This window comes from Synchiropus splendidus, chromosome 14 (assembly GCF_027744825.2).
Source record: "Synchiropus splendidus isolate RoL2022-P1 chromosome 14, RoL_Sspl_1.0, whole genome shotgun sequence".
NCBI lineage: Eukaryota > Metazoa > Chordata > Actinopteri > Syngnathiformes > Callionymidae > Synchiropus > Synchiropus splendidus.
The window spans coordinates 16054522-16074813 of NC_071347.1; the positions used below are offsets into that span (position 1 = coordinate 16054522).

The 20292-nt window shown below is 41.5% G+C and overlaps 1 protein-coding gene across 5 annotated transcripts in view; it reads right to left on the bottom strand.

Annotated features, from left to right (window-relative positions):
* Positions 1 to 20292, bottom strand: part of lrrc4ca (leucine rich repeat containing 4C, genome duplicate a) — a 116210-nt gene that overhangs the window by 26177 nt on the left and 69741 nt on the right. For 3 of the 5 annotated variants that reach the window (XM_053886618.1, XM_053886613.1, XM_053886616.1), the window contains exon 1: positions 17089 to 18584. The exons of the other annotated variants lie outside the window; for them this stretch is intronic. The gene's annotated coding sequence lies outside the window, so the exon portion shown is untranslated. Of the gene's footprint in view, positions 1 to 17088; positions 18585 to 20292 lie in introns of those variants that run through there. 5 annotated transcript variants of the gene reach the window in all.

Genomic DNA, 20292 nt, shown 5'->3' on the forward strand with positions numbered 1-20292 from the left:
CCAAGAGCAACTACAAGAGCAGTCACTCACGTGCTCCATATATTCTGAAGTATCTAAAGCCTCCAGGAGCAGGTCGTCCAGCCACAGGGGTGAGCCGTAGCAAGAGGAGTAGGTTGTTCCTAATCTGGGATTCTTAGAAGAGTGCGTCTCGACCAGAGCCATAATGCTCCCCAAGCTGGTCGTCCACGAAAGACTAATGCAGGAGAGGACAGATTAATGTGATGGATCTCATTGAGCGATCGGAATTGCTTGTCAGTACATCAGTGAACAGGGACTGGGTATGTCTCATCTTCCAGGATCTGAATGGTTGAGAGCATTTGGCCAAATGCCGGCTCAGCAGTGACCAGACCTCTCATTAGCAGAAAGAATGAATAGGCTGTCCTCACTTTTGGTGAGACGCATGTTGTATGGACAGAGGAGAACTGATCTAATGGTCCTCTCAGTGACGAAAGGGACACTAAAGGCCCATTTAGATCTGGATATGGACAGAGCCTTATATTATAGTCTCTTATTTCTGCACGTTTTGACAAAGCTTGCGGACCAAACGGAACAGTACCACTGGAAAATGGGGGCAGTGTTGGTGTCAATACTGGAACTTATCCGACCTCCAGTTGCGATATATAACAGCCTCACTGCCGCCTACAAAACAGCCTCCGTTTTGTCTTTTGCAAGAGGTACACAGTCAGGAGACATAGTCACAGTTTATGTTCTCATAAACGTTTGACTGTGGGTTTCCATGTCTGGTGTATATATTGTGAACAGCAATACCAACGCAACGAATGCATGGGATCAGTGATGGAATCATTCTTTGAAACGGGCGGGTACAATTTCGTTCGTAAAGGGAGCATAAATGGACTGTAAGTTCAGTCTCAACTGACTCAATGCAGACTGAATGCAAGACAAAGCAGTTTATCTACAAGGTTCCTTCCTTGCATTCTTCACCCAATAAGGAATCTTAAAGCAGGACAATGTCAACACCAATTGAAGTCACTGAAATAATGGCCGGCTCAGAAACCTCCTTGGAAAATCCCTATGGCGAAGAAACCCACTACAGTCGCAGGACTGTAGGAGAGATTGAAGGAAGACTGAAGCAAAGCCACTGACAAGACATGAGAAACAAGATCTGATCTGTACACTCATTTACGAGCGATGTAACCTTCGGATTATTTGGTAGCCGCAACAAAAATGCCTTCCAATATTCAGCAATGAAGAGAACATTATTTTGGACATGAATAAAGCGTCAATAAATTGTTTTCTAATTTAGATTTCAATCTGAAATCTAATCAGATTTCGGTCGGACAGGATTTAATCTGAAGTCTGTGTTCGCTCTGTGTGTATGTATGGCTCCCTGTGCATGTGCTGGGAGGGAATGAGAGCGTGGTTTCATGTTAGTAGTCACATCACATCGCAGCTGGCAACCGCGGCGACTGAGCACAAAGCAGTCTGATTTGGATATGGAGCATTGCTAAGTGGTTACTGGCATCCTCTGACTTCAAGTGCATCAAAAGACCATCTTGCTTATTGCTCTTATTTTCGCCATATCCTCATTTCCCATTTTTTCATCGTGTGTGCCAAGCTCATCGCGCCGTGCCGGTCGGATACCTGTAAATAGACATGATGATCTCGGCTTGTGCGAACAAGCATGTAGAATCTTAGTGCATTACATGTCGGGGCAATCCAAGCGCTTCACGTGTGGGTGTTATATTTATCTCTTGGTATTTGAGGCTACGGTCCTCTGAGAGCCTCAAAGCTAATTCTATTGTAAACCTCCAACTGCTATGGGACTGGCGAATACAAACCCATCCATCAGAGCTGGACATATTCCCCATATGCAAACGTGCGCATTAGAGCCTTCGCCTCCCACTGCCTTTGTGGCACCATGGAGAAAAATAGGGTGCAAGCATGTCCAACGACAAGAGGGGAAACTTGATCATAAAATTTAGATTAAAAAAACATGAGGCCATAAAGAATAAGGTCAAGCTCCTGCTGCCAAAATGCTATTTGCAGCTTATTTTTTTTAAATATTAAAAGCGCGCAGTGTTATCTTTTCGCCAGCGACTGTCACAAAATGAAGCGTGCACTTTTCAGGTCAGGTGTCCTTTAGGAATGCTTAACCCAATGGCGCCTAATTTAGAAGCGGAATGAGCCGAACGTAGCGGAAGCACAGAGGAAAAGATAAAGAGACGCAGCAGGAACAATCTTCTTCTCCATAAGGAATCCATACATGGTGAGCACGGTGAAGCGATCTGTTTGCTAATGAATCATGTCGGGTAATCAGTCACACTTTAAATAAGGAAGGAGCCATATTCAATGCTGCTTTCTTCTCGGTGCTGCTTTAACAAGTCTCTGTATGGATCTCAGATATAGCACGCACAGCTCGGTGACGGAGTGTAGTTCAACATGGATGTGCATCACAACAAACATAGACATTCAAAAAGTGCCATCAGTCTTTTTTGGTCATGAGCAACAATTCAACTGAGTCAGCACAGAATGAAAAACAGACTCCACGGTAATTCAATCCCCAAGAGTTGCCATCTTAGAAAAGGAGCACCAATGTTTGTCAGTCACTAAAATTAGATCTGTGGGTTTTAACCTATTGAGAAATTCATATATTTTGTCTTCACGCATGATTTTTTTTTTTTTTTTTTTTTTTGTGAATGTTTGAGTGTGTGTGCGCGTGGTGTGTTCGAACTTGTATCACTATCCTTGGAGGAATTATTGGAAGTCCAAGCCTGAATTCGAGGATCAAAGCATCACAATACCATTATTGTTTGGTTTAAGTTTGGTTCAGAGTCCTGGTTAAGCATAGCCATTTGTTTTGGATGGTAAGATTTAGGGTGAGTGGCTGGGGAAAGCATTCTGGCAGAGGTCCCCACAAGGACAGAGGACAAAGGACATTTGAGTGTGTAGTTGTATTCTGTAGATATCCTACAGAATACAACTACAAACACACCTTCTTGTGGAGACATTTTCCATTGAGGGGGCATTTTTGCTGGTCCCCACAAGTCCAGGTCTTACGTCTTTCTGCTATGTGACGTGCTGCCCATGTCAGCTAGTGATGGGCTCATGGGGTATCGTGAAACAGTAATGCAGAGTTGATGAAACAGAGTCCTAATTTTCAAAGGCCACTGGATGACGCTCTTGGTTTAGAAAGGAGGTGAGTTGCTGAAGTCCAAGCATTTTTCAGCGGACAGTGCCGTCTGGAGGCCTCTGACAATCAGAGCTCTGTTTCATGAAACCTCATCTCCCCATCACTAGCGTTAGCATAGACCTTGCAAGGCAAGGAACACCGAAAGCAACAACATACAACGCGGAAGGCTGACTGTGACATCAGTCTGGGACCCCAACATCACTTGTTTCACATGCAGTATAGAAGGAGATGTTCCCTTTTCTTTCTTTTTCAATATTTATAGTTATTATTTTTCTAAACGTAGATGACGTCTCTGCCAGAGTGGTTCGGTCTACCTTAAAATGCAGAGTCCTCCTCCATCGACTGATGGCGCGAGACTATCTTCCCCGCTCCACAAGATTTCCCCAGTGTAGGGGACCTTTACTTTGATAAAAGACTATGGAGAAAACCTGTATGCACTTTTTTTCATCTGTTGTATGAAGATCACTGCATGAAATGGCTGTTATACTGGTCATCTTTAAGCTTTAATGTCTAAAGTTTTTACCTAAAACAAGGGGTAGAGTGGTAAAATTGGCACACTGAAAAAGCTCGGAAAGTGAGGCGGTTGGTACAAAGTCTTACTCATCCGATGCTTGGGTGAGGTAAACAGAGTAAACAGAATCTGACCCAAACCACTTTATTATGCTCATGTACTTTTAGTATTATTTATTTGATATTAACAATGACTAACTTTCCTTTTTTTTTTTAATCGACTGACAATAATAAAATAAATTTAATGGCCTCTTTGTACGTTTTTTTCTCCATTTGTTGCTCCATCTGTTCAATAGTGATTTACTCCTTGATAGCCACCAACAGCAAGTTCCCTTGCCTCCAAAATTAGTGCAATCTGTAGCGCCCCTCCTCATTCTGGCAAAGTCAATAATCGACTAGGTGTAACCTGGCGCAGTATTTCATTACGCTGATAATGATCTCCCCCCCGCCATGCTATCGCTGTCAATGTGGATGGATTGACTGCGTTTCCACCGGGGCCAGCAATGGCGTCTGCAGCTACTCAGGCTAACTGTGGGCCGCTGGAGCATCTGACACGGAGCGCCACCCAAGTCTGCGCGCTCACATCAAGTCATCAGGGCTAATCTCCCGCTATGTGATAACAATTGCACTGATGTACTTTCCTTCTCCAGGAGCTCTGCTCCCCTCTGAGCCATCTTGTTGGTGCGACGCTTCGGCAGCCAGCCGTCTTCCGCTCCCTCTAATAGCGAGGGAGCAGCCTTGAGCGGAAATCAGCCAAGTTATTGTGGCTTGTTGGAATGAGCCAGTGATGACGGCACAAGGGTCGAGTGATTTGGTGTGTTAGCTGGAAGCTGAAAATCTGTTCTACTCCTCAAGAACAATGTTTTAACAGCTTCTTCTAAGGTTGGACTTCACAGTGTGATATACGTAGTGTTCACATTTGCCTTGTCAGAACAGTGGTGCGGCCGGGTCTACGCTGAAAACGGTGGAGAATGTGAGGTCAGGTAGCATCGATTGACATCAGAATCTTTTTCACACAGGCCGGGGGTTTGATGGCAAATGTCGATTCCATGAGCCCCAATTCTGGAAGCCTCTGCAGCTTCGGTGTTGGGGGTTGATTATCCACACAATGTCTGGCTGCGACGGCTAAAAATGACCAGCTGCAGTGGCATTTGTCGAGTTGATCTCACTCTCTTCATGTATCAAAATCCTTTCATGTCCTGCAGTCCATGCCCATGTGAATGTTAGAGTGCTGTACCACAGCATCCTTGTTGCTTCCTCTTCCGTATGTTTTCCACCTGTTTTGTTTTAACACATAAACAGTCACTGAAGACTCAGACAAGGATGTCAGAGATGGTGACTCTTATTAATTTTAAACATGCCACTCTACAACCAGCAGCTTAGGAAGAGCAAGTGGAACAGAAATTTAAAGGGTGGAAGAATTAATCCCTCCAAGATGGAATAACTGGCAAAGACACAGCTGGAAAAAGTGGGGATGTAAGTCACACACGAGCAGATTTGTCTGCATCTGGCAAGTCAAGATTAGCTTGGTGTCTGAGTTCATGAGCAGGTCTGACAAACTATAGGCTGCAGTGACCGCACTAAACCTGCAGGGGAATCCAACTGCAGTACATTGTTTAAGACATAAGAAAAAGAGCCACAAATTGATTCAATATATTCCTCAAAAAAGATTCCTACTACCATTTAGAAAAAAACAGAAACATTTCCAGTCAGGTTGTTTCTGTGTTTCAGAATATTCTGAAACATTCGTGACAGTGAAAAATTGAAGTAAATATGGCTGTAAAATATATACAAATAGTCTCATTTAAGAAGCGTATGTAATGATAACTTTAACTTTTGGTTGTTTGCTTTTGTATCCTGAATTTAAGGTATCAAGAATGCAACATATTAGGTCATACGTTTTCTGCCAAAAGCCATATATGTATGTTCATCCTATGATCCCGCCCTTACAGTTCAACCCATGAAGCTCCCTCCGCCGCCGCCTCTCCTAAGTGACCATGGTCCTGTCTACACAAGTCCACAAGATCATGGCTGTTCCACCACGTGTGTGGCGATGTGTCAACTGGAAGGTCTCTCATTCAAAAAGGCACCAGATGGTGGCGCCATGAGAGGGATGTCATGACCCCTCCATTTTTTTGATGGCACCTCCCATGGATGGTCATGGTTCTCTCTCCTCTCCTGACCGTGAGCAGCAGCGGCTCATCTTCCAGACTACGGTGGTGAAGCAGTCGCCAGAACTAAAGCTCTCCTGATCGTGGACATCCCATCTGCTGGTGTCTTTGTCTTTTGGTGTCATGATTCATAGAACTATAGTACTACGTTTCTCACATGGTTTTCACTTATTTTCAAAAACATCACGGTATTTGAACAGACATCGGCAACCATCCAACCACTTTTTCAAGGACAGTGATTGAACATCATTTTCAGTATAAGATTAGAAACACTCAAGTTTCAAAATTTCTAAAATAGCTAATACAGTAATATGTCGGAATATTAGCAGTGACAGCCAAGTCAATGACTCTTAAGTAATAAAATGTTGGTCACTGCCAAGATTCCGGTAAGTACATCTCATAACCATTCATCATTTAAAACAGAGTAAATAGTTCAAACAACCATTTTATTCTTTCTCAATGCCCGCGGAACCAAATTATGAACGCAACACTCTATATTGCTGCCCGTTCCATCATCAGTAAGACAGTTTTTATGGTCAGACTGAGTCAGAGTCAGTGAGTCAGTCACTTAGGAAGGTTTTTTTTTTTTTGGTAAGGAAACTTTTGAGCAAAGGAAACTGTCACGTCTTTACTGACATCCAGATCCTGCACCTTTATCGCCGCCTGCGAGCCGCCTCACGCACATTTGAGGAAGTTGTTGGTTTGCACAACAGGCGACAGTCAGAGACAGACAAGATGGTGATTTACGTGAAACATGGGTTGACCCCCGGCCATTCAGACAGAGCAAAGGTAGTGTCATGGAAAAGGAGCATAGAAGTAGGGTTCCTACTCGCGTGACTCCGCGGTACCATAGTGGTTATAACACATTCCCGTGGTTGTCAGTTTGTGTCAAGCGTGAGCCTCTAGTGCATGAATTTTTCATTGAAATTAATGCATTTTATGGTGAGCCAGTTCGAAATATCAGACTAAAAACATTTTTTTTTTAAGTACAACCATTCAACTGTCCATAAAGAGCCTCATAAAATGTATCAATTTATCTCACTCCTGGGTTTGTTGACAAGCCTGAATCCCGTCTTCAATACCTGGTCCTCCTCCCGCCCCCACTGGGGCAACAGTGGACCCATCACCTCCATTTTTCGGATGAAAAATAGTGATCTCAGCAAAACAAATGGCAGTAAGAACCACAATGACCCAGTTCCGACCTGCGTCGTCTCATCGAGGAGGCACCACACTTCAAAGCTGGAGGAGGACACAAGTTCACAAGTTTTGGGAAAAATAACAGAGAAAAATGTGGTGTTCTGAATTTCAGTTGAAGTTAATTTATTCGTATTAAAAATATATCATAATCAAAACCCAATTGCATATTGCAGAACGCAATTGACACCCCCTGTGCATTTTTTTTTTCTTCTAGAATTTATACCACACTTTTGACAATTGCACATGTTGTGTTTACGAGTCAGTTCTGTATGTTATCTGCTTTCATCTCCATGTCAACTAGAGGTTGCTTTGTTGTCGCTAGAACCTGCGTGATGCATTAACCCATCGGTCACTAAAGACAAATAAAAGGAGTCACCTCGGAAGTGGACATGTAGGCAACTGTAAATCATCTTACACATCGCCACTGGTTAGTGGTGGATGGCGATGTTTAGATTCAGTCTGTAACATAGCTGGTAAACAAGACATATAAACTATAAATCAGCCAAATGAATTCTCAATGGTTCTGCATGGATTTTAGCCCGAGGCTGACAGCTAGGATGCTAGTAGCACGTTGCCATTGAGAACATTCATACATATTATTTTTGCATATTTCAGAAGATAACAAATGTATTTTTTTTTGCAGTTTATTGCTGTGAGATCATGAACTAGCAGGTGAAGAAAGCCTCACTCACTTGACCGTCTCAACACACTTTAAATAAAGTGCAATATATTTAAACACAACTGTGATGATTCACGTGTTGGGCAATAAACCGGTGTTATGCAACTGCTTCCCATAACAGTGGGGGGAGGAAGAGGAGCCATGGCATGCAAGTGACTGCAGGGGATCCACCTGTTTTCACTGAGAACAGAGGACACATTTAATGTGTACGAGGTTTCCTAAAATTGCGCGCACACACACGCCGCACGTAGGCCACAAGCCGCTGTGATGCAGCCTCTCTCAAACGCGTCGTGAATGATTTAACAAAAAAAAAACACCTGGTTTCAAGCCTGTTTTTGGTCCTCAACAATGCAAAAGAATCAGATCAGAAAAATCCTGTTAAATCTTTGCAGTTACACCACACGTTTCTACGAGCATCAGCGGTCAACCTATCTAACACCCACACAAGAACTTGAAATATGAATTTCCAACCCTTGGGTTGCAGTCCCAAGTGAAGCAAGAAAATGTACATATCTCATGAATATTACAAAAAAAGAGGATCTGGGTCATTATTCTGTTACAGCTGTTACGCTGGAGCCAAATTAGCAGTCAACACAGAGCCCTGCAGAATCCTTACACAGCCCTTATAGAGTCAGTGTTTCTCTAGCTGTAACAAAGCACAGTTTCACATGAGGCGGGATTAAACGGAGAGTGAAGAGATGGCTACATATTTGGAATGTTTAACACTATAAAGGATGCAAATGTGTGATGCACCTTGCAGGAAGTGATACACAGTAGGAAAATGCTGGCGACGGATGATGACACTTTTGGGTTATTTCCTGCATCCGAATGGGCACCACACTGATAAATGGGAAACGACTAAATTGTATGTAAATATCCGAATGTGAGTGGATAGTGGGGTGATTTATGCCTTCCTACTTTCTTCAGTTTCGAGGAGGAAAACATATATTTTGACGTTGTGGATTTATTCTTTATAAAGATCATTTAAAGCACCGTACTAACTGGTTGAACTGGTTGCAGATGTCACTTGCTGTCAATTGGAGGGACATTGTCTCTCCGTGGGCCGAGGAGTTCCTCAGCAGTGATGGCTAGATAAGGTTCCATGACATAGTATTTCAGGGTGGATGAGGTTTCATGATACATTGTCCTGGTTTCCAAAGGCTTCCAGATGGCACTGTCTGCTGTAAAAAATGTTTGGAACCTCACTTCATTTCTAAACCAAGAGTGACAACTTGTGGCCTCTGAAAATTAGGACACTGTTTCAGTACCTCATCTAGACATAACCAATGATGGGCTTATGAGGCTTCATGAAACAATGATCTTATTTTCAATGCTGGGTTGATGGATTTCACAATGATTGTTCTAACCCAAACATTTAAGAGCAGATAGTGTCATCTAGTGGGCTCTGAAAATGAGGACGCTGCTTCATGAAGCCCCATACTCATCACTATTTATGAGGTTTCATGAAACAGTGTCCTCATTTACAGAGCACACTACATGGCACTGTCTGCTCTGAAATCCTTGGATATTAAGAACTACTTCAATGAAGCTTCACATCATTTTAAACCAACAGAACCATCTACTGAGCACCGAGAGTCAGGACACTGTTTCATGAAGCCTCATTATCCCATCACTACCCATCACTATCCCTAGTACTCCCGCAGAAGGGGGGCACGTGGAGGTCAGAGAATGGATCTAGCAGCCTTATATTATAACATAGAAGACTTTTTAATTTACTCCCGGCAGGTGCATGTTTATCATTTTTATTATGAAGTAATTAGCTAAACAGGTGCATTATTCAAATTACATTTTGATTCCAACACAAGCTGACATCTAATCAACAGCTCTTTTATTTTAATTTGACCTCAGAATATTGTATTACAACAGTTGAATTTTAACAAAAAATTCAAAAGTCAAGAAAATGACACCCAAAAAAATATATATATTGTCTATATATATATATTTTTTTTTTGACACCCCCCCCAAAAAAAATATATACATATATGTTTTTTTTTCATTTTTTTCCCCACCCAAAAAAATGTATATATATATATATATATATATATATATATATATATATATATATATATATATATATAAAGAGCTGTAATGTTATTTTGCTTATGATGCCAAGCCGACTCGAGCCATTTTACATTCAAAGAAAATAGTTGACTCTGGAAAAGTAACTTTTTTTTGTTGTGCTTTCTCTTCATGTAATTTAATAGTAAGTCACTTTAGATGTGCTCTCTTAGCAAATGATCCATACAAAAGTCTAAGTCCTGAATCGCTGAGAAACATTACCTTTGCAGCCTTGAAAAAGCATGTCAGAGGGGCAGAGACACGGTTTGATCTGAGAAGGGTACGCTGACATTTTAGCCCCTCTCAACCCATGAGGCATGACAAGCCCTGTCACGAGTCCACGACCCGAGCCGTGAAGCCGACTGGTAAACTCAGTCCTCCGTAGAGACAAGTTAGATTAAATCAAGTGTAAGTCTTTCCTTGTCAGATCAAAACTATCATAGTAGGGCAGCCTTTCCTACACACAGGTGCAGGGATGAGTGACACATTAAGGTCAGAAACTAACAGGGTGAGTAGGGAGCGAGAGAAATCCATCAAAACACTGACACACGCACAGATACTGTTACAACTTCACCTACATGAGATCAGAGTGGGAAGAGAACCAAATCGGCATTCAAGGAATATATATATATATATATATATATATATATATATTATTCAGAGAACATTAATAGAAACTGTTTGAACCTGGATAAGCCTTGACCTGGTTTTCTGTTACACTCGATTTAAGAAAATATACTGAGGACATCCTTGTGATCTTCAGGTTCCACGTCGCTTTCCTTTATCGCTACACAGGCTCACATCAAATATGCATGATTATGAACATATATTCTGGATGTATAAGTGCAAGAAAATGGGTACATGGATGGATCACTTGCTCACATCTGTAGGCAACGAGTGCAAAAACTCATTTTCACGCCAAAGCACATTTGACTCCAGCACACCTCTTTGATAGAATTGCTCAAGCAAACTGGGGTGAATAAACTGATGCCTATTGAGGCTACTAAATACTAATACTTATGACTTTTTATATCATCTACAAAAAAGACAATACAGGAATTAATTGTGTTCTGTAATGGAGAATATATAAACATCTTCTTTTAGAAGCCCATAACAACATATCACATGCCAACTGAATGAATTCCTACATACTTCTTCAGATTGCTCCGAGACATAGTTTTGTTCTTCAAAAAATGTCTTTCAAAAAGACCTTTCGGCTATGATCACTTCACCACAGGGAACCTTCCACCCAAACTGTTTTAAACTAGCTTTGACCAGTGCATCTGAATCCCACAAATATGTTCTCCTTTACTAGAATTGCTTCTGGAGGTGAACTCATGTACTGAAGGGCATCTTCAATGGATGATCTGTATACAAGTTTGGAATGTTTCAGTATGTCCAGTGACATCCCTGTTGAGAAGTAAGCTTATAAACAGCCTTGAGGCTCAGTTGCTACGCAACCACTAAAGACCTCTTTGTGAGGGTTAGCGCTTTTTTTCCCCAACTTCATCCACTATAACTTCTACAACCGATGAAAGGGAAATAGAAAATATGGCGTTTAACCTGATAATATAAGTGCCAGTCCACATAAATGTGTAGCATGACTCACAAGTTGGAATTCAAGGCCAAAGCAAGCCTCACTTCAGCGTGATTTTTTTCATTTTTTTTTTTGTATATATTTATTTCTGAGTATCTTTGTGGCACTCATGCAAGCTGTTTACCTGCGTTGCTTTCTCTCTCATTTTAGCAGCAGGGAAGTGAGGATTACTAAGTCAAAAAGACACTATTATGACAGGCATGGTGGATGATGTGAAGGAAGTAGTGAGTAATGACGCTCCCTGGATTCGGGTCAGCGCTTTGAGGTAAAAACAAAGATAGGGAATGATTTGAGAGAATTCACGGTTAGCTCAAGGGGACAGACGTAGTCCACACCGCATTGTTTTAAAATAGCTGAAAAAAAAAAAGGGGGATAAACGCCGGGAGATATCTCCATGCATATAATATCAGCAGTGTGTTCATCCAACTCAGTTCACAGTGATGCGAGCTGGACAAAAGTGGCAACGCTCCTTGGCCTAAAGAATGACAGAATGGCACTTTTATGATGTCTTCCAGATTATTCCAAGAGACGGATGGGCCGTGCTAGAAGAGCCATTGATTAATCCATCGACTGGTGGAATGTGCTGCGGCTGTCCCTCCGCTCAGCTGTTCTTTCCCTGAACAGAACATTTAGACAGACACGCTGGAGAGGATGACTAATGAGTGGGGCTGCTGCAGATGCAGCTTATGTCTGTCTGTGTAGGGGATCTGCGCCTAAGGTGCTTGGTTGTGTCTGGTTGATCGGGTAGATTATAGTATCCAAGCATGAACAACATACACTCTGAGGTCAAGATGATCTTCCGGTGCTTTTAAAAACACACGGGAAACGACTGTGTTTCATCTCTCTGGCGAGGAACTGGAGCCAGGATTAGACCATCATGAGCCCAGCTGAACAAAGGATACATGAGAAGAACGTGAGCGACAGCTTTATAAAGGTAACCTGTTTGAGACACCAGAATAATTTTGAGCAAGGAGGCTTTTTTTTATATAAATATAGCCAAGGAAGTTATACTGCCTGTGGATACGATGGATTGAGTATATGGGACTTTAAAGCAGCAGCATTTTTTGTGGTTTATTTTGCATTGAATGAGTCAGCAGTTTACCTTGAATCCATTACGGCGGTTTGGTTAGAAATGGTTCCATGTGGATTGAGGAAGGCTTTAAAAGCTAAAAATCTGGAAACTTTACAACATAAAACAGAGCACACAATGGAATCAGACCCCACATAAAAGTTATCACAAATAATCCTCACAAATACAGTGGGTTAATGACAGGGTAATAAACAAGATCCTGACATAACTTTCTGAAATGTCGGTGGGACCCAATGTTTTTCGAACAACCTCACTGCAACTCAAGTATTACATTATTGGCAAAACAAGAAGCAATCTTGCTTTTTGTCGAACCCTTGGGTGAATAAACACAAAATTCCTCCACGGTTTTCATGAGGATAAACCGACATCAACTTGATCAAACATGACAAACCCAATTCTGATTCTGTAATTTAAACACTCATGTAAATCAAAATTTCTGAATCCAACTCTTAACTTAATCCAACACCATAATTTAATCCAGATTCCAACCCAAATAGGAAGGAGTGGGAGGTGTACAAGGAGCGCACTGGCCCATATGACTGGCTGTTTTGAAGTGGCGGGACTTCATGAAACGCTGTCCTGGTTTTCAGAGCCCACTAGATGACACTCTCTACTGTAAAGTCTGTGGGTTTTAACATTTCTAATATGAAAATGCCATCTGCTGGGCACTGAAAATAAGGACACTGTTTCTGAAGCCTCACCAGCCATCACTACAAATATACACTACAAGTAACAACCGACTTACGACCTGCTCGACCTACGCCGACATACTTTTAATTTTTTTTTTTTTTTTATTCAATGTCTGGCACCGCAGCACGTAGCAGCCCGGCATCGTGTACCACAGTTTCGGCAGCACAGTATCCTAGCATCTCACTCTCACACAGCCATCTACCACTACAGTAGTACCTACAACCCTCGCGTCGGCTATTTTGAATGGCATTCCACTTACGTCCAATTTGACTTACGATGTGGGTCGGAATATATATATATATATATATATATATATATATATATATATATATATATATATATATATATATATATATATATATATATATATATATATATATATTATTATATTATCTGGAACTTAACTCCATAAGGGTTATGAAATATTCAACCTTGATATTTCAAAAGACTGTTGCTTGAAAATGGTTAGCGATGACGGCATACAAATATCCATCTGATCCATGACATGCTAATATATATATATATATATATATATATATATATATATATATATATATATATATATATATATATATATATATATATAAAGAAGTATATGTAAAAAAGAAAAAAAAACAATCATTTCCAGTAAAACTGATCAACTTTAATGTGGCTGTGGTGAGTAGATGATGTTGTCTGGGTTGCACTGAAAACTTGAGAATGCTGCTAACCTACTCACTACCTGCTGGTGTGGTGGTCAACCTAATGTGCTATCATCGGAGATTTATGAGCCAACACAATCATAGAAGTTGTTTTATTGATTTTAATTTTGTGCTCTGTTTTTATGACATGAAAATAGGTCTTTGGTGGAGGTCTGTGCACTGTCTAGTGACCATCTGCTTTATTAAAGTCAAATATCATGGCATGAAGTAGCAATATTACTTGAGGCAAGAGGTTTTGGATGGACTTTACAACCCATATTTTGGTGTGCTGACCACGCCTGACACTACGAGCTTTCATGTTCGCACTTTCTCCTGCCGCTCCCCACCTCAGTCCCAATGTTCGTGACTCACTGTGCTTTACAAAAGTTGCTATTGATTTGCACAGTGATCATGATTTAGAAAGCTTCAGTGTCTAAGCTAGGGAGTCAAGTCAGACTTTATGTGCTTGTAGATGGATTATGCAGATGATGTTGTGTCAGGCAGCGAGTAGAAACATTAAATGGCTTGGTCGACCAGTGATACACTAAGTTATAAATGAAGTCATCCAACACTGTGTACCCATGCAAGTATAAATTGACTTTTTATCACGCGGCTGAATAATGAAACAGAAGAGACTGCGTCGCCTTTGCTTTGAACGCAAAGCCGACTGGGATACTGCAGGGACAAACAACCTTTTACGGCAACTACACGGCCCTTGAGCACGATGATAAAACATTCATTTTAAAGGCATATATAAGTATTCAACTGGGCTGAAACAGTACAAATAAAAACGGACTGAATGAAGTTTATCAAACAAAATTTCTGACTGTATCTTGTAAGACAGGTACCACCTGAACAATATTTTCCCACGAGACAACACACGTTTGTGTTTTGCGACATGACAGCAGGATTACGATCAAAATATTCCAGAGGAGACTTTGTGATATTGACTTATTCAGGTCTTACATTCAAGCGCAGCAAATATCACCGCTCAGCGGGAGAGGAAACGTAGTTGTCAAGGGAGCCACAGAGGTGCCAACAGCATTTAAAGGTTTATAGAAACGCTCACGGGCAGCTGCATGATAACTTAAAGAGCTTGGGAATGAAACTATGGAGACTCAGCGCCTTGCTGGACTGGAGGTTTCGGATCACTCAAGCGTGGATTATCGTCCGCTGTTGAGGTCAACTTGGTCAACACAGTTCAGAAACATATTCGGCTCGATGATGTCGGCTCCAATGAGGGAACCACAAGATGCATAGACAGCTTCACCACGTTTACGTTTTAAAATGTTTGCGTATAAAAATGGACGTAGCAGTTTTTATGAGTCATGTTGATCGAATGCATTAAGAAATGTCTTCCTTTGCTCAATGCCATGTTTTCACAATCCCAATACACCGTACACCTACATTGTTTGCCTGTGTGCTTGGGTGTGTGGGTGTGTAGGGTCGATGTAGACCTCAGTCTCCCTGAAGACCTCTACACACAGAGAAGATGGATGGACCGGTATAATTCTAACATAGAAAGCAGCAAAGAAATTATGTTTAAGAATCCCAAACTGAGCAACACGGAAACTAATCCCATTTTTTTTAATTGAAAAGAACAAAGTATCTGAATTGAGTCACACGCTGAGCAAGGCTATTACAACCCGTGTGGGAGGGGAACACGTGTCTGAAGTTTCCACGGCTGTATTGTACAGTCAAATATCCATTTTCTGATACACAATCTGGCAGGAAAACGGTTGGACAACAATGACTGCAGAAACAGCTGTCTGCAGAGAAGACATTACTCTGAAAAGACTCTGTGAAGAGCCGGAGGAGGCTGTTGGTTCGCTGGCTGCACCTGCTCCGAGGCTACTGAGGAGGTGACACACTGAGGATGCCACTGCCAAATCTCTTTTAAAGCGTATCTGTTTTTCACCGGAGCATAAAAGAAATCATCCAAAAAAATCCTAAATGAGTAGGAGTAGTATCTCTGTGTTACGATGAATCATCCTGCACCAGTTAGCCAGCAAACAACTGCAATCCCTTGGAGTGAGGAGGATTTTTCATAGTAAATCCAGTGACGTGGCAAAAGCATAAAATTAAACGACTAATATGTCTCTTCAAGGTGACGTCTGTCCGTCACTGACAGAGAAGCCTTTGGTGAAGAACGTGTCATCGTTTCCATTTCCACAGGAGGGAAACACAACGTGTGTCGTCTTATGTGACACAACTGCTGACAATTTCACCCATAAACACACAACTGTATATGGATATATGCACACAAACACCTTGACGTTCAGCGTGTCAATAACTTTGGATTAGTCCGAACTGCATCAGTGAACAACTGCGATGTAGATCTCAACACAAACTCTGTGGACACTGGCTGCAGCAGCAATTTCAGCACCACAATGAGGGACAGCTCCTTCCCTGGTGAAATACATGCATATTAAAACAAAGCTGAATGATGAGAAAATATTTGGTCAAAAAGTGTCTTATATTCAAAGTTACTGCCTTGTGCATAAGTAAATGCCCCTCTTTATATCAAGGTGTTAACGGTACAGCCAAAAAAAAAGTTATCATTTTCAGAGCCAAAGATGAAACACAGTTTATCCTGCATTCTGCTGCATCATCAAGGACCATTTCATTATTCATGATGGATCCTAAACTTCTGCTTCTTCCAATGACAGACAAAGAGTGCAAAACTAGCAGATTTTTTTTTTTTTTTTTTTGTCATTGGTGTCCAACTTTTGCTTGCTGGTAATGTTGATATTTTATCTAATAAATAATAAAAATCACAGATATATGTCGGCCATATTCAGACTACTACTATAAGATGAGAGGTCAGACAGATGGACAACTACATATATATATATATATATATATATATATATATATATATATATATATATATATAAATTCGGTTCAGATTCGGTTCAGATTCGCTCCTGGTGGGTTCAAAGTTCTTCCCACTTGTCGGATGTTTGAGGTATTGTCATGATAAGACTGATAATATTGGTCTGGTGTTGAGCGCAATTACGCGCAAGCAGATGGTGCACGCGGATTTGTTCAAAGTCACGGGGCATTTAAGGCTCATGGACGCGCAGCGAGTATGAACCAAAGCAAGTCTAATAAAACATGTTCTCATGCGGTTGCTCCGAGCAATGAGAGCCCGACGAAGGTTGCGCCTTGGGTGTGTTTTTTTTTTTTTTTACACAATTCACCCCTTCACACACACGCACACGCAAGCACCCCCAAAACTTACTTGATGAAAAATAAACCCCGATTCTCAGCGAGGCATGGAGATCCAGTCCTTCTTCTAAAAACCGCGTCGACCAGAGGAACATCCGCAATTCTCAGGCGGTTTTGGCGAATCTGGTGTCCACATTGAGGGCGGTGTGTAATCCAACCATCAGTCCGGAGTCTGGCACCACATGAACGCTCGCAGTACATCCGCTATTCCTGATTCATTCAAGGGGAACTGGAAGAAACTATATCGCCTCCAGATGCAGATCGATGAGAATGAGTGATGACTCTTCTTCAGGCTGATTTCGATCAAATACTACGAACGCAAATCAGTCAGAATCTCCAGGTGGAAACATCTTGACGAGCATCTCCCGGTCGATAAAGCCACTCTGCTATTTAAGGGTCCAATGTTAACTTCTTATTTTTGTTTCAAAGAAATCAAGTCCTCTATTTTTTTACGACATTCCATGCTGATTAGATTCTCCTCACATCCTGGTGCGGGTTTTTTTTTAAAGCCTTTGCGAAGGAAAAAGTGGTGGTGGAGGGAAGAAAAAAAAAAAAAGTGGTACCTCACCTTTTTTTAGTATATGTCGGATAAAGTTGGAGACTAAATGTCGTCAGTCACTTCAGTGAACACAGTGATGGAAGAAGAAAAGGACACAGGTATCCCGGGTAAATCTCAGTCGGAGACTCAGCCCTCAATGGTGCGGCACCAAAAGCTTAATTCGTCCATGTCCTTCACGTCGAGCCTTGATCTCATTTGATCCCATCCCGTGTTGCCCACCAGTTCCGTCAAATACGCATATCCACCTTCTGATGCGAGGACTGAGATTCCGCTTAAGTGTTATTATCCACACCGGAGGGGTCTCCTGTTCTCCCCCCCTCTTCTTCCTCTGCAGTGTTACTCAAAGCTGCTCCGAGCCGAACACCACTTTCCAATTATCCTGCCTCAAAACACAGTGTGCGCAAAGCCAGCGCGCGCCGCACGGGATCCGCGGTGCGCACCGCATTTACCGACCCAAAGAAAAACGCGCGGCGCAGCAGCACGGACAGGCGCCGAATGGCTCAAAGCGCTCAGGGGCCATGGTGTAGGTTACCTCCCACTGACAAGCTGCTCCGACTCCGTCAGTGTCTGCCGCAAGAACTGCAGGAAAGAAGAGAGGAGGATGAATCCCGTCTCCTCCAGGTTCACTGAGGCTCTCTGTGAACTTCCTCTGTTGCTGGCTTCGCTCTGCTGCCGCAGCTGTTGCATAAACCTCTTTTCCTTCCCGACTTTTTGGATGTATTATATCAGCCCTCTTTTAATGAGCTGAAATAATTTTACTAATTCATTTTGGGGGGGTTTGAACTCAGACATTCATTCGCGCCAGTGAGGGTTGAGACAGAGATTCGAGAGACAAGAGATTCGAGAGATAGATCCTCCCATGTGTCTCCTGCAAATGGGACACGACTGCCACCTACCGAAGCCTCGAGTTTCTCTTTCATGTGGTCACTTGATGGAAAAAAAAAAGAAGCACTGATCACCTCTAAAGCAGAACACGATCCACACTTGCAGTTCACCAGTGTTCATTTTTGGCCATATAATGTGGAGCCCACAAGATATTGAACCACTGTAGCCCAAACAATATATATATATATATATATATATATATATATATATATATATATATATATATATATATATATATATATATATATATATATATATATATATATATATATATATATATATATATATATATATATATATATATATATATATATATATATATATATATATATATATATTTTTTTTTTAATGGACAAGGGATTTTACTCTCTTCCCTCACTGTTTTTTTTATTTGTCTATCCATTGAATGTTAGTGACATTTCAGTGTATTATTATTATTTGGCCAAGTATTTAAATGTTTCCTCAACTTGTTTTCTTTCTAAATTGTGCCATGCCACGTTGAAATTAAACACCCAACACGTACAGAGGGAGGTTTACAAAACGCATAACGTTCCTCTCCGATGCTGCGGAACAATCTGCGTCCGGCAGCGTCAAACAAATACTTGCAAAGATATACGTCCAAGTGAGGTGATGGCGCCTCATCTTCCGTTCACCACTGACAGATTACAGGATGGGGAAAGTGCGAAAACATCTGAACGCCGGAGCAATGATCTGTCCACCTCACTGTCGACATCAAATCTCATCTCCCTTTAGTGCTGAAGGCGTTGCATCATTCATCCGTCTTCATAACTGTCGACCCGCTTGTCTGTTTGCCTGCTGCATGTAGTAAAGAGCGACGCCCTCTTGCTTTGCTCTTGAAGGAGACATCATTAAGCGGAAGACTTTTCCGTCTTCTTGCTCTACATCCTTCCTGGCTCTTCCTGGCATGTAATTAATCCCGTAGCACTGCAAGCCCACTTTTCTTGTCAAAACTGTTCAACATCAGTATTTTTAAAAATCCGTTTTACGCATGAATCACATGAGGATTAGTCCTCAAGGGGTCGTTGAGATCTTACTACAACATGTTTTATTGAATATGTTTTGTTACGCTGGATATCCTTCCTGTTTAAGTCCTTATTAGCAAAGAGAAGATCACAGTATTGATCATTCAAGACCAGTTTGAATGACTTTTCCCCTCCAGCAAATGGATTTTTTATGACAAAACCACCTATGGAAACAGGTAAAAAAAATGTAGATCTATCACTTGACTGTTAAGTGTGCATTCTCTTCTCGGGTATTCATAGGTGGTGGGTCAGTGAGGACCCTTAAATCCCCATTCACCACTTCACAGGGCAGATTTACAGTGAAAACACTCAGAGAGAGTCTTCTATTTTTTTATTGTCCAAACAGGCTCTGTAACTCACTAGAACGGTGAAGACCTGCCCTTAGCACTTTGCATTGTGGACTCTAACTAGTACGTGCAAACACGCTTCTTATTAAACCAGAGTCCACTTGGATTATATTCACTCGCATTTGTCTTTGGTCATAGAGTCTACTGTCCCTATGAAAGGCTGATGAGGCTTCATGAAACAGCATCCTTTGTTTCGAAGCCAGGTAGATGGTGATCTCAGATTTAAAATGATGTGAGGTTTCACTGAAATGATTGTTGAAAGCCAAATGTTTCACAGCAGAGAGTGCCAAAAAGGAAAACAAAAAAGGACACTGTTTCACGAAGCCCCATAAGCCCATCACTACTGTAGACTACTGCACTGGATGTCAACTGTATACATTCAT